This window comes from Coptis chinensis, chromosome 2 (genome assembly GCF_015680905.1).
Source record: "Coptis chinensis isolate HL-2020 chromosome 2, ASM1568090v1, whole genome shotgun sequence".
In the NCBI taxonomy this organism is placed as follows: Eukaryota; Viridiplantae; Streptophyta; class Magnoliopsida; order Ranunculales; family Ranunculaceae; genus Coptis; species Coptis chinensis.
The window spans coordinates 67,779,462-67,794,060 of record NC_141457.1 but is presented as its reverse complement, the minus strand read 5'-3'; positions in this window follow the sequence as shown (position 1 = coordinate 67,794,060).

The following is a 14,599-nucleotide window of genomic DNA, read 5'->3' as shown; positions in this document are numbered from 1 at the left end:
TGATAAGATGATATTGTGTTTGCTGTATATATGATTGCACTACTATTTGGGGTAGTCTGTACTCTGTAGGAAGGTCAAGTTCATCTAAAAAGGTGTGAGCAACTTGTTGCCTGTGAGAGTCCTTAAGACATGCACTTTATAAAAGTAAAGTGATTAGGTTCGTGTTCTCCATGTTTTTGAAAAAATGTCGCACTTCTTGCACTTCTTCAATTAAGTTGAAAGAAGCCAAACTGAGTTGCTATCAGCTACATATGTGAAACATATCACAATATTTCCGAAACAGATGATCACGTCCTCCCTCGCTCAAGCCACAGCGCGCCTCTGCCTCGCCCACGGAGTCCTTACCTAAGAGTACGCTCTAAGACTAGCATTAAGCAATCGGAATCAAACTTGGAAAACTCCAATCCAGTACATTTATAATACATGCTAAACAGCCCAGTACAAACCAATGAAACAACACTACTAGTTTGTCTATTACAAGTTTCATTGCATATTACGGATATATTTAGCAAGTGGTCATGGTAGATTATGTACAGTTTCTGGAACAGGAGATGATGGTCAAGCAATATGTTTGGTAGAAGATAGGAAAATAACAGGTGGGGCTTCACTATAGTATACTTTTGAAGCATTCCAAACTTGGAGAGGGTTTTTTTGTGCACATTCTCCAATATTCACTCACACATGCTTTTGTCTACAGCTAAAGGTCGCCCGGAATTCGTGGAAACGATCTTGTACGACTTGACCAAAATGATAGAAATTTTATGACCAAAATGTAACCAAAACCTTAAAACAGGGTTTACTGAAGAATGCCAACTTTATGTTTTCTAATATTATGTCTTCACCTTTCTAAATTGCACCAAGGATTTTTTTTTTTATGAAATTGCACGAGGGAATTGAATTTGAGATTTGTGAAAACAGGTAGATTAAGTTCCTCAAAGATCTTTTTATTTATTGATTTAGAGGTATTTAAATAGGAGATTACAATTGAGTTGAGAGATTCTCTCTACCTATCTAACTAAATGAAAGAGTATATAGTTAAACAGAAAGAATAGAGTCCAATTCTTATCAAGTAGTTTCCTGATTTGTTGGAGTGAGATGAACTGGTTAATCACGTGCATAGATATGTTAATAGTCCCCCTCAAGGTGGAGCGTTCAAGGACTGAACATACAGCTTGCCAATCAAATTGTCAAATTGATCTCTGCCCAATGGTTTGGTAAAAACGTCTGCGAGCTGAGCATTGGAAGATATAAATTGAGGAGCTAAAAGCTTGGACTGAATCTTCTCTCTAATGAAGTGACAATCAAGTTCTATGTGTTTAATGTGCTCGTGAAAAACAGGGTTGTTGGCGATATGCAGCGCAGCTTTGTTATCACAGAACATACTGATGGGAGATGGTGTAAAAACACGCAACACGTTATTATTTATGTCGTTGTTTGTGTTACGTATCTTTTGCAAATCTTACTTAGCATATTAAATATTGATTAGTATAGTGGCTAGCAAGGTATCAATCCTACTCTAAATAACTAGTTGATTATAATAGAAATTTCTAATCTAAATTACTCTAATGGATGCAAGTAAAAGATGTGATGTGGCTAAGTAATAATTAATATATGGTTGATTTGATTTGAGATTTAAACTATGCATAAAATAAACTAATTTAAATATATGAATATGAATCAAGAGAGAGAATATCTTGGGAGAGATGAATCCACCAAAATCATAGAATTAGTCTAATAGATCTACCTATCATGCTTAATATAAATCACCAATAGAAACTCACCATACCTACAAATCTTATGCTCATAACCATGATGATAATATGTGGCTTTCAACGTGCTTTCTATCTTTCCATCAAATACTTCTTCAATCTCCAATGATATCTTCTATCTAACCAAATTGTGCTTTAAGTGGCATTCAATATACAACTTTAGGTGCCATGGAAAATCCACATGTGGCATTAACCATACACCTAATTGAGGTGCCATAAAGAATCCAATCATCACACTATAACACTAAAAACTAGAAGAAAAGAATCTAGGGTTTGTGGTATTTGGCTCTACACAATCTTGAATTACCCTATTACCTCCTAACCTCCACAGGAGCGTTAGATCAATGGACGAATAAGAAGAAACTCAATGAGGGATTTAAACTAAAACATGATAGAAGAAGAACTAAACTAAAACATACGAAAAAGGCTTCATCTCCCCTCCCAAGAGAAGGGAGATTAGCCCCTCATACTATGCTATGAACACAATATGAAAAGGAATAATCTTTATACCTATTAATTGTGAAAATGTCTGAACTTTCTTCTCTCTTAATTCTAGATCTAAGATGCAAACACTAAATTTCCTATATGATGTAAACTGAGGTTTTTGTACCTTATATATTGGCTTACATGCTCGTCTGGATAGAGATCCGAATCCTATGTTTATTTGGTCTCAAACTCTCTGTAATCTTTCTAGAAGCATTTCTGGAAAAGTTAAATTCGGTTGGACCAAAGTTGGACGTGGCCCACTTTGCCCTGTAAACTATTTCCCAAGCTGCAACTTCTGATAGCTTTCAGTTTCCTAATTCTTGTGAAACTCTGACTTCTTTTCCATGTTGATCTCATCTTCCTATGAAATCGAAATTAAGGCTTTGAGATCATATTGAAGACTCTTCTAACTCAATTATTATCCTCTTTTAGGCTTGGCACTTATGGAGACAAATATGACATTTTTGCCCTAGGCCTTTAGCTGTAATTCCCAGTGACTCCTTTTTGACTTGTTTGACTTCTTTTCCCTCCATATTTCATATTTAGGTTCTTTGACCTACAAAAACTCAAATTGCATCATATTAGAATATTTAAATATAAAATTGAGACTAACATATACATTATTGGGGTTATAAATCATTACTTTTGAGCACTTATCATAACCCCCAACTAGCATTTTGCTAGTCTCTTAGCAAATATGTGGTATACTAGAGAAGTGTTCAAAGCTAACAATACTAATTAAATAATAAACTAACTCACTTTCGCAGGCATCGCGGTTGCATTTACCATAACAACAAGGACCACTGATCATAAAGTGGCCGTAGATTTTCTTAAAGCATATATTTTACCTAGGTTCGGAACTCCTAGAGCTATAATTAGTGATAATGGCTCACATTTTTGCAATCGGGTATTTGGAAATCTAATGTCCAAGTACGGAATAACACATAAAGTTGCTCTTCCATACCATCCACAAACAAATGGGCAAGCCGAAGTTTCGAATAGGGAGATAAAAAATATTCTAGAGAAAACAATTATCCCTTCAAAGAAAGATTGGTATTTTAGACTTAATGATGCTTTATGGGCTTATCGTACTGCGTTCAAAACTCCTATAGCTATGTCCCCTTATCGTATTGTCTATGGCAAGACTTGTCACCTACCTGTCGAACTAGAACACCGAGCCTATTGGGCTACATTAGAGCCATGAACTTCGAATTAGATAATTTGGAGAACAAAGAAAGCTACAACTAAACGAGTTAGAAGAAATATGGAGTGATGCCTATGAAAGTTCAAAGAACTATAAGAAAAGAACAAAGCTAGCCCATGATAAACAAATTTTAAGGAAAGATTTCTACTCAGGTCAAAAAGTTTTACTCTATGACTCTAGATTAGAATTATTTCCGGAAAATTCTTGGTCTAGATCAGGTCCTTACTTTGTAAGAAACGTTACACACCATGGTGCAATTGAGTTAGAGGATCCAAAACGAGGTAGTAGTTTTAAAGTAAATGCACACCGTTTAAAACAATTTTTAGAGCTACCTACACGAGATATAGAGGAAACTTTACTTATAGAACCAATATACAAAGACATACCTGATCCGGAAAACAATTTATGGGATAAACAACCCACGGTGTTGCAAGATTATATCCTTGTACTAGCAGAACCAGTTACAATAAGCTCCATTCATTTCTTAGTTTCTGCCGCTAGAAAACGAAGGATAGAGCAAATCAGACCATATTAGAAGATGAGCCTTATTCGTCCATTGATCTAACGCTCCTGTGGAGGTTAGGAGATCTTAGGGTAATTCTAGATCTAAGATCCAAAACACTAAATTTCCTAGATGATGTAAACTGAGGTTTTTGTGCCTTATATATTGGCTTACATGCTCGTCTGGATAGAGATCCGAATCCTATGTTTATTTGGTGTCAAACTCTCTGTAACCTTTCTAGAAGCAATCCTTACAGAGTTGAATTCAGTTGGACCAAAGTTGGACGTGGCCCACTTTGTTCTGTAGGTGATTTCCCAAGCTGCAGCTTCTGACAGCTTTCAGTTTCCTAATTCTTGTGAAACTCCGACTTCTTTTCCATGTTGATCTTCTCTTCCTCTGAAGTCGAAATTAAGGCTTTGAGATCAGATTGAAGACTCTTCTAAATCAATTATTATCCTCTTTTAGAGTCCCATTAGGCTTGACACTTATGGAGACAAATATGACATTTTTGCCCTAGGCCTTTAGCTGTAATTCCCAGTGACTCCTTTTTGACTTGTTTGACTTCTTTTCCCTCCATATTTCATATTTAGGTTCTTTGACCTGCAAAAACTCAAATTGCATCATATTAGAATATTTAAATATAAAATAGAGACTAACATACACATAATTGGGGTTATAAATCATTATTTTTGAGCACTTATCACAACCCCCAACTAGCATTTTGCTAGTCTCTTAGCAAATATATGTTATACTAGAGAAGTGTTCAAAGCTAACAATACTAATTAAATAATAAACTAACTCACTTTCGCAGGCATCGCGGTTGCATTTACCATATACAACAAGGCCTTAAACCTTTAAGTTACCCTTAAAGGACGAGTTATAGCCTCCTGAGGGTTTTCAGTTGATATACCCACAAAATCAATTTTACATATGAACTATGGTGAAATCTAGAGAAAACAACTTTTTCAGTTAAAATGTCTAAATCAAAAAGTTATTACTTATCATACCCATGATCATAAAACATTAGGCTAATGTTCTATTCATAAAGATAGAGAAGACTGACTAATCATCCTAACTCGAGCTTATTCATTTTTAACCATTTTGATTTCTTTCTCTTTTCCAAGCAACGAAATTTCTACCTCACCTCTGGATTAGTATTTCGACTTCAAACCTCACCATTTCATACACTCACAAGGAAATCTCTCTCAGATAAGTTTTCTATTTTACCTCTATATGCAGGGAAATGAGTAAAAAGTAGAGCATCCCACATATTTAGTCAGAAAGACGGAAATTTGCAAATATATAAATAAAGTCTCATGGAAAGAATGTCAATCACATTTGAAGTGTCGGGTCCTTCACTTTAGCATCCTCTCACCTATTGTACACTTCATATCATACTTTAGTGATAAGTCTGGGTATTAAAACAGGGCTTAGGACAGGTTAACAAGAAAAGGGTAAAAAGGATTCAAAAATTTCTGAGAGTATACTAAAGACTTTGTGCTTTTGACCTTCTTGGAAATTTTCTTCAGTTGTAGACTACAACACTTGAACCCTATCACTACTTTTGCTCAATTATTTATATTTCTTTTTTCTTTTTCTTTTTTTTTTGAGCAAAAGGAATGATTTTCTTCATTTGACTTTGGTAAAATTTCCTTCAAAATCTTCTTCATTCTAGCTTTCTCTTTAGTTCTTTAGAAATCCTCAGAAATATGGATAAGGCTAATAATATGGGATATACTCCTTATCTGGAGTTGGGTTTAAGATGATTGGTTTAAGAATAAGGCTCAAAAGTGGTTAATATGATAATCCTACTAGGTGGGATATAGGCTGATTGGTTCACTACTTGACTTATCAGTATGATATTCTGCTTTGAATAGACTACAAGACCTAATGGCTATCTCCCCACTTGATGCCACCTCGTGATTGACCAAATCAAGAATAAATGAGACTACACAACGAATTTAAGCACTGAAAAATGGTTGAGTCAACTTGGACTCAGATTTACGTAAAGACTCTCCAAGATATTAAAATTGAAATGCTCAAGTCTCACAGGTCAAGTCTCTATACTAATCATCTAGTTTGGTAGAAGTTTAAGTTGCTTTTTCATTTGAAATTCCTCTAGTGGTGTATTATATGAACTTATTCTAGACTAAAACTTTTATCAGTGAGATCTATTTCTAGTAATAGAAACTTAGTCTAAAAGTCTTACTAATCCTGGTCATGACTTATAATTTCCTGTTTCATTAGCTAGTTTAAACGATAAAAATATACTTTTCACCTAGAATCACCATAATTCACATATAAACTTTCCAAATATTGTAATTAAAATATTGCAAAATTTTAATTCTCACCCCCCTAACTAAATTAGGCATTGTCCTCAATGACTAAATAAAATAACTGAAAGCTTACCATAATTGAAATAATAAGAGAAAAGGAGGGATATTACCTTAAATACGTGCAAAATTACATCAGCTCAAATTTGTAGAATTTATATCCTTAACAAAAGAAATAGGAGTAATGATTCGTGAGGAATAAAATTACTACAACGACTAAATATTTGTCATGTGCATGTCCATAGAGTTATATGTCTCCAAAAAGGTGGAGGTAGAATGTAAGAGTTACATGTACAAATGACATGACTGAAAATTTTAAACAATGAATAATAATAATAATACTAATAATAATAACTTAAATTAATAGTTTCATTGTTGCAAGATTTGTCTCTGCCTACAAATAAGAGTGATAAAACCATAATAGACAATCAAGTACATGAGTGATCATATTAAGAAGTACTGGAATACATAATCCTAGATAAAGGACTCTATTTCAATTTTGGACGACCTCTCTTTTGAACGGATGTTTCAGCTTTGTTGTTCTGGAGCGTAAGAATATGTTCCATCAACTCCCTATGTCACTGAATATTCATCTCCTCCTTGTCTTTCTGATAATTATACAATTTGTGCATACCCCTAAATAGTGTTAAACCCATGTCTCGCACATTCAGATCCATCTGAGCATCAAAGACACTAGTGTTTTCAAAATAAGGAGGTGGGGAATCAGGGTCGTGATGAGCTGGTGTCATACTGATAAGAGCCCAAAACTGTAGTTTTAACCCTTTAACAGTCATGCTTTTAGACCAATTATGTGAGTAATAATTAAGAGTTAACACTGATTACGTGATTTTATGCATTTCAGGCTTCAAAGTCCATTATGTGCAGAAATGTGCCACTTTAGTGAGACAAAGGTCAGTTACTAAGGATTTCCGTGATTAAAGGCCAAGATTCAAGAAGACAAAGCCTTTTTAAAGCCCAGTCAAAAGCTGAAAAGTCGACGTGGGCAGAAATAGCACACAAAGTCAGCAGAACTTCCGAAGGCCGCATCTTTGGACTCAGACCTCGGAATGGGGCCTACCTTATGTCAAAACGACCGGCTCGGAAAGAGCTTTCCAATGGTCTAAGCCAGATCCAATCAGAGGAGCAGAAGTGGACGAAAAGTCTGTTAAAGCCAACTGCAGCTGAAGAGGCCTTTTTGGACTGAAAGAATTGGGTTTTGGGCTTGATTCTCTGGCCCAAAACATGGCTCCAAGCCCATACACGATTTTTGGATCTAAAAGTATAAAAACCAAAGCTTAGCTCTTTGTTAATAGTAGATAGTTAGACCTAGAAATAGATTAGATTAGTAGCCTCCATTAATAAATTCTAGATCTAGTTTTTCATGTAAATTAATTAAGTTTAGTTCCATTTCAATTATTGTATTAGATTAAACCTTTGAATCTTGTTCTTCATTTTGATTAGATCAATAAAGTAGTATTTTTATCAATTTCTATTTTTGTCATTTCCATTTTTAGATCTAATTTCAATTCTTGTCCTTATTTCATTTGAGTCATTAAATTAGATTTCATTATTGTTTAATTAAGTAAATTTCAATTCTTTATATCATGTTTAGTTTAAATGTAATCGGAAATGATTGCGTAATGATTCTCGGCTAAACCTCCATTAGAGGGGGTTGAGAAGCCTTGATGAAAGCTTGATTCCGAATATCGTAGAATTGTCGTAATTTCCTTTCCACTCTAGAAACGATTAGTTCACCATGAGAATGGGTTTAATCGTTCACATGCTAGTTATGAATTGGTAGGAATGCCATGTGTAATTAGGGATTAGGAAGAACCAATTGTTCTGCGAAGCAGTTCAATTCGGATTATGACGATTCGTCGTTAATAGGATTAAGTCGAGTTAAGGTGGAATCAATCCCCCTCTAACTCCTTATCATAGAATCAACGTAGCATTCCCTTAGTTGCTCTAATAGTCGACTAGTGCATCTTGTGGGTAGTTGCATCGTAGTCTAGTTGCCTTTTCATAAATCTCTCATTAGACTTTAGAGTTAAGCGTACTTATACGTAGAGAACAATAACATGCGGAAGGACTAGGAGTAGAATGAATCACTCTACTCCACTATATCTCATAGGATTGAGAGTAGAAATCTTTGATAAATTAGGCACGTAAACTATCGTTTAGTTTTACTTACGTTTAGAGTTTCATCGCTTTATTCATTAGTAAAAGTAATCTTTTTACGTTTTATCAAATGGCGCCGCTGCCATCTTAGTTGCACTTTAGCATTGTTTTCGTAGTAGAATTAGTCATTTTTAAGTCCCATTAAACCCACCCACCCTTGTTTGATTCACACTGTAATTTGAAAATTACCCGGAGCGCGACCGCGCCCTATCCGAGCGCACCCGCGCCCTTTGTTAATTTTTCCGGATTTCGACAGTTTTGATTCGAACTTTGATTTTTTATATTTTTCAGTGTTCTAACCTGTTATATACACTGAACACGCGTAAACAAGACGCTATTCATAAGCGAAGCAAGGATGCAATAAGGTATTCCTTTTTTCCACACCTCGCATCTCCTGTTAGAGGTTTATACTAGTATATCAGAATTGTTTGGAGTGTTGACGTGTTTAGCTAAGTTTGGTCTTAGCCTTGTATGAGGTTAAGGTCTGGCTGAACAAAAACACCGAACGTAAATACACAACAACATCAACAATCAAGTCTATCTAGTATACCAACCACTACACCTCTAGCTACTATTTCACACACATCACGACACAATGCCCGGCCCGAAGAAGAGACTCCTCTCTCGACTTCTACAAAGCCTTGGCGATAGCCCCAAATCTTGCATCGTTCTCTAGGACCGATTGGGGATTTCGAATCCCCAAATATTTTTAATTTGTTACCCGCTTTTCATGGATTAGACCATGAAAAACCTTATCGGCATTATCGTAGGATTGAACAAGTCCTAACAACATTCCACCATCCTACGGTTGGTACGAAACAAATTAAATTAAGGGTATTCCCTTTCACCTTGGCCGATAAGGCGGCGTCTTGGTTAACTGCCCAAGCGCCTAATTCTGTGGACTCGTGGGCTAAACTTGTTCAGCTGTTTATAGAACATTTTTACCCACCCCTAAAGACGGATGAGATGCTTTCCAAGATTCATTTCTTTCGACAAAATCCTCATGAATCATTTTCAGAGGCTTGGAATCGTTTCACCGATCTCCTTATAGAGTGTCCACATCATAATTTAGCGAAAGACACGTTAGTTCGTGCCTTTTTCAAAGGACTTCTACACCACCATAAAGAAGTCCTAGACATAATGAATGGGGGTAGTTTCTTAAGTAAAGGAGCCTCGAGGAGGCATATAAATTTTTGGAAGATCGGACTAAAGCGTAATAATAATAATGGGGGTAGTGACGATTACTCCCGGCCTACGCTAGTTCTTCTTCAACAGTTAAGGCTACCGGTATGTTTGAGGTTAAATCAGATCCCGAGCTTAAAACTCTAATTGAATCCCTCACAAAAAGGTAGAGGCCATTTCATACAACAAAAGCCAATCCCGTCATGAATGTAAATTCAAATCCATGTAGTTTGTTAGAGCCCGAGCATCCCGACTCACACCGTCCTATTGCCTATGAACAGGCTTGTTCCATTAATAGTGAACCTACGCCCCTTGGAGACAAAATCCCAACTTCGGTTGGAGAAATAACCAAAACGTCACACCCGCGGGGTACAATAATCAATATGTTAGGCCTACGCGGCTTTAACCAAGCCCCACTATGACAAGGACGTGGTCGGGGGTAATTTTAATAATTATAACAACAAAGCTTAACCTCGACAAGGTCAAGCACAAAGTCAAGGTAGTTATAATAATTATAATGCTAATAGAGGTATCGTTCCGGTAAATAATAACTATCAAAATCCACCCATAAATAATTCACGTGAAATAGTTCAAGCACACCACCCGTGACTACTACACTCACACAACCGGATCGTCTTGACACCTTCATACAAGTGAGCCAAAAACTTTTCCAAACCATGGCTCAATCTAACCAACAGCTTCTACAATCCGTTAATAATTTAACCAAACAGTTGGCTCAAGATAAAGCCCAACCCAAAGGTGTGTTGCCAGGTCACGAAATACCTAATCCTAAAACAACAAATACAGCCTTTGAGGTAACCGATAATACTAGTAATGAATATGAAAATGTAGGTGAGCTAAAGGCCATCACCACTCTCCGTTCTGACAAAGTGGTTAATAACAAAGTAACTATGCCTATAGTTACCCCACCAAAGAGTCCCTACACCGCTATTTTACTAGATAATGAAATAGAAACTGAAGAGCCTACCACTGTAGAGGTACCAGTTACAACACAACCTAAGAAACAGGAAGCCATGGTTAAACATCCAGGTGATACCATTGCTAAATATAAATAGAAACCGCCGTTTCCACAAAAATTAGCCATGTTAACTAGGGATACAAATTATGAGGAAATTAGGGACGTTTTCAAGAATCTAACTATAAACCTTCCCTTCCTCGAAGCTATTAAAAAGCTACCACACCATGCTAAGTTTCTTAAGGAATTGTGTACTACTAGGCGTAAGACCAATATACCAAAAGACGCTTTTTAACGAACAATTCCCAACTCTATCGAACATAATGGAATTGTTAAGTACAAGGACCCTAGTCGCCCCTCTTGCACAATGCACCTTAGGAGATTCTTATACGACGACCGCGTTATTAGACACGGGGGCTAGTGTTAACTTACTCCCCTGTTTTACTTGTATAGACAAATAGGTCTAGACGAGATGCAACCCACTAAAATGGCGTTGCAATTAGCCGATCGGGTCTATTAAGTATCCTAATGGTGTCGCCGAAAATGTTCGGTAAAAATTCAGATTTTTACTATCCGCTGATTTTGTCATCCTCGATACGAGAAGTCGTTAACGACTGTGTCCGATAATCTTAGGGCGCCCTTTTTCGCAACCGCCAACGCGCTCATTAATTGCCGCGATGGTTCAATGTCCATGTCTTTTGACCATCTTGCTGTTGAAGTTAATGTTTTTAAAACAAAGACACGATTTACCGATTCGATCTATGGATGGAGAGGTTAGCATGATCGAGCTTTGTTCGAGATTATTTCAACAACACGCGTTCCACGATAATCATATGCCCAAATTTCTTTCCTTTGGAAGATCAGACTCCAACATTTCCATTCCTACACTAGTCGATACACATATTACGGATGAGGAGGAGATAGATGATTTTCTCAAAGATATAGAGGACTATCATAGTAACGTGGATATGACTAATCTAGATGAACAATTCGATGAGTTTCTTAGAGCAGGTGATGATTCACCCTATCAAGAACTACTTTGCACAACATCCACCTCGACTCCCCTCCTTCCGCCCTTTCAAAGGAATCTCAAGTTTGCACTCGATCCTGTTGTTTCTTCGGTGCTTCATAATTTTTTAAATTCACCTAGTAAACAAATACTTCAGAAGACAAAAGCGTGTGACACCTTCATTTTCAGACTTGAGACAGTCCCTACCTACACTATGAATGAGTTTTGTACTAAACCCACATCCTCATTTTTTCCATGCTTTCCCTCTACAACTTACCCATATCCACCATATTCTCCACAACCATTCACTCTTCCACACTTATTCACTAGGACACCCTCTCGTTCAAAAATGAAAAAAAAGGTGCATGCTAGGTTAAGTAATAGGGTTATCCGACTTCGCTTTCATTTTACTAGGTTGCGTCATAGGAAATCTTGGTGCTTGATTGTGTTTGGATATGTTTTCTGTGATATTTATTTATGGAATGATCCACAACTATTTTGGTTGTTGATATATGGTAAACTGCATGTTCATACATATGTTTGGATAAGTCTCGAGTATCTGACTATAAACGACTCAACTTTTGTGTTTGGTGCATTTTCTTTCATTTCCATATATTGGTGAGTGCACCATTAAGGTAACCGGGCCCTCTCTATGGAGTGTGTGGCTGTAAGTACCGAAACCTAAGTCCACGTTTAAACATAATTCACGTTTTCCACTCTTGCATGTTTTCTCGGATTTTTGAGTCATGTTTCTCTATGGGGTGAATTATGTCCTTCTTGTTTATTGTTTTCTTTTTAAAATTAAAAATAAATATATATATATATATATTAAAGAATAAACAAAGTAATATAGGAAGTCTCGGGAATCTGACTTTAAAAGACCTACTGCTAAAAACAAAGTTTCTAAGCTTCGTTGTAAAAAATTTGTTTGGGGGTGGGGTGTTCGTGTTTCCGTCCTAGAATGTTTATGTCCCATTAGAGTTGTTTAGGCCGTTTAATTGTATAATGATTCGGGTTGACATAATCCATGATTTTAGAGTCCAATTGTTCGCATAACATACGTCATGCACGCACTTCGAGGCGTTTTCCACTATCTTATATGTCATCCACGGTCGGAATAGAGTGTTTTATGGATCATTGGATTGGAAATTCTCTCCTGATCATTTCCATATCTCATTCGCAAAAATTGGACCGGTAACAAAGCGGCAATTTTGATTTAAAGTTTCGCAAAAAATCGAAAAAAATCAAAAATTTCGATTTGGGCTTGGGCCCAACCCGCGCCCACCGACAGCGCGACTGCGCCCTTACCTTAGCCAACAGTCGCGATCTTCTTCCCCAAATCCGCCATTAACACCCAAGCTCCAAACAAAACCTAAACAAAATCAAAATAAAAAGAAAACAAAAATTAACCCACGCCCAAAATCAATACTCAACCCAAATCGACTCCAAACACGTCCGACTACCACTACCACCAAATTACATCACCAAAAATCCACCAAAATATCAAATTTTGGTGCTGCCGCGCCACCACTCCACCACCACCACTGGTTGTTTCAACCGGTCTATTAAAATCCCACCACCACATCACATTTAAACCCCCACTACATTCCAAACTTCCAATGGCTCAACAACGCCGAATTTTGCGGACAAGCTTTTATCCCGACCACTTTCGCGGTCGTTCTACGGTGACGAAATGATCGGTCGAGATCTGGAATAGCTTGTGGTTTTTCGAATTTGAAGCCTATTACCCGAGGATTTAGTCGGACGATTCTACGATCTACGAGGGAGTTGGAAGGGACTAGGATTTTTTTGTTGTTGTTAAGAGGCGGAAGGAAGTGACGACGGGTTGTTGGCTGAGATTCTAGGCATTCGCCTAGAATCCATCCGATCACCCCGCGGGGAGTCCCAACATAATGGGGTAGAGCCATTGATGCACGAGACGGTTATTGGAGGTTTGACTACAATGCGAGATCGCGATTGTGTTCGATGAGCTTCCCTTAGGACCAACCAACCGGCCGCAGCTCGATGGATTGGTCGGAACGCCCCGGGAAGGAGAAGGTCACGACATCGGCTGAACTGCCTCCATATCTTATGGATACTCGAGGAGTAGAAGTACGAAGTTCTCAGTATCTTAGAGTTTCGCTTAGCATGATTAGGGGAGTAGTCATTTTGCCCTCTCCCTGTGTTGATAACAAAGATCATGCTGAAGTTGAGAGCAGCTCAGGCGACTGATCGGACATACATCACCATCCACCGTAACCCTCGCATCTATAGGGAGTGTGTCCAATGGGTTTGGAGGTTGGCTGAGGATAGAGAAGAAGAAGAAGAGGCTGGTGGAGAGGAGAATGCCGAGGAGGCTGGGGGAAATCAGAATGCCTCGGAGGATGAGGAGGATTTGACGTGTTTTGACGCGGATGCCTTGGAGAGGTGCTGGTCAGATGCAGAACGCATGGCTGTGATTCATCGTGGCATGCGTTCGCTCAACACTATCTGCGAAGACCTCCGAACTTCGACAGTAACGATGCATCATAAACCGAGGTCCGCACCCAAAAGAGAGGGCGAGAGGTGGGGAACAGATGAGGGCCGAGCTAGAAGCTCGGCGCCCGATTCGGATGTCGACACGATTCCCACCTCACGGGGATTCTCCTTCGAGGATACACCCCGAGACACGCGCCATCGCCCGAAAAGGCGAATGGTGCTTCGGGTCCATCATCGAGAGCTCGGGGAGCGATCTCCGGACCGTGTGCCCTCTCGCTACCGGTTCGGAGTAGCTAGGGATAGTATAGTTTGATGTTTTATGTTTTATTTGTAGTTTCATTACTGTCATTTATTTTTATGTAAGTTTATTTCCGTAATTTGAATTTTGTAGTGAAATGTACTCCGAATGAATTATTTTTAATATAATGGGTTATTTTCATTATGCGTGGTTGTTTAATATTGACCCCACCTTCCCAACTTGT